We start from the raw sequence: 1,577 nt of genomic DNA on the forward strand, positions 1-1,577 counted from the left end.
CCTCTTCAGCGGCCGCCGGCCGGGACGCGCCGCGACTGTCGGCGGGCAGGGGGAGCCGCCGGGGGAGGCGCCGCGGCGCGCCATTTCAGCACCGCATTGGTGGACAGCGCCGTCGAGCCCGAGCCCCGGCAGCGGAGGCGAGCCACAGCCAGGCAGCCAGGCAGCCACCGAGCGAGCGAGAGAGCGAGCGGCGAAGGGGGGCTGGCGGAGCGCTTAACCTCTTCGCCGCCGGAGCCCAGGAGGAGCAGGAGAAGCAGGAGGGGGCGGGCGGGCAGCGGCGCTGTGCCGGGAGAGCGCGGTTCTTCCTCCGCCGCCGCGAAAGGTCGGCTCCTCGGCCGGGCAGAGGGGCGCGCCGCTCTTCTCCGCCGCCGCGCCAGGAGCGTCTCTCTCTTCTCTCTCTCTCTCTCCTTCTCTCTCTCTTCTCTCTCTCTCTCCTTTTCTCTCTCTTCTCTCCCTCTCTCTCTCTCTCTCTTCTTCTCTCTCTCTCTCTGCGCTCCCCCAGCGAGGAAATGGGCTGTGACGGCGCGGGAGGCGCTCGCTGGCCAGCCGCAGCCCCCGCTCGCCTCCCCCGCCGGGAAAGACCGGTGCCATCCATCCCTCTGGAGGTGGGGTGGGGGGGAAGCGGAGTCCCTCCCCGCGCCGGGGTCCGTTGCCAACCCTGGCTGGAGGGCCGTCCCGCGTTCTCCCCCCCTCCCCAGACCCGGCGCGGGGACTTAACCTTTAGCAGATGGTTAAGCCGCTGCCGAATTGATTACATTGGCCCGGACGCCGCTCCGCGTGTAATGCCGGCTTTGCTCCTCATTACCCGCGGAGGGGATTACAGGCCAGACAGCCGGATCAGGACGGATCCCCGCGGGGCGAAGGAACACGCGCTCGCCCCCACACGCGCACGCCCCCCTCGCGGGGCAAGGGGCAGAGAGCGCCCGGAGGGAGGCGAGCGCTTGCCTGCGCCCCCTCGCTACAGGTTGCCCGTCCGCCTCACCACCGGGGGGCTCTGGGGGGGTAGATGGATGGATGGATGGGGGGGCCTGCGCAGTGGCGGTCCCAGACCCACGGATTCGGGCCCTGGGGGGCTCAGCCGCCTCTTCCGCAGCCAGCCAGGACTAGCCGGATGAGGCTCTCGGTGGGGCCAGGTGCCCCCGGACAGCCTCCCCCGGGACGCCCCCACCCCCCGGACAGGACGGTCCAGCCCAAGGGCCCGAAGACCCCCTGCACCCTCCGAGTCGGGCGGGCACCCCAGGGACCCCAGGAGGGTCTGCTGCCTGCCCCGGGCTCGGGCTCGGCCCTCCAGGCTCTTCCCAAGCCGCCCCCCCCGCCCCCGTGGTGAGATTCGCTCTCTGGCGCGCCGGGCGGCAGGATCGGGGCCCCGTCCCCCGCGGCGGAAAGCAGCCGGTGGCTTCTGCCGCCGGCCTTAATTAGGGGAGCTTGTGGGAGCCGGCCCGGCCCGGCCCCGCCGGCCAAACCTCCCCGAGCCGGACTCGGTGAAAGGCGGGCGGATAATCTGTTAACCATCTATTTATGGGATTTCGGAGAGGCGCCGCCGCTGCTTCCCGAGGAGACTGAGCCGGGCCGGGGGG

At 72.0% G+C, this 1,577-nt stretch overlaps 1 protein-coding gene across 1 annotated transcript in view; it reads right to left on the minus strand.

The window, feature by feature from the left end:
* LOC107122736 (protocadherin-10-like) overlaps nt 1-1,577 on the minus strand; it is an 18,704-nt gene that overhangs the window by 8,833 nt on the left and 8,294 nt on the right. The gene's annotated exons all lie outside the window — the stretch shown is intronic.

The sequence above is a fragment of the Gekko japonicus genome, unplaced genomic scaffold, assembly GCF_001447785.1.
Source record: "Gekko japonicus isolate JY-2015 unplaced genomic scaffold, Gekko_japonicus_V1.1 scaffold2546, whole genome shotgun sequence".
NCBI classification, from domain to species: Eukaryota; Metazoa; Chordata; class Lepidosauria; order Squamata; family Gekkonidae; genus Gekko; species Gekko japonicus.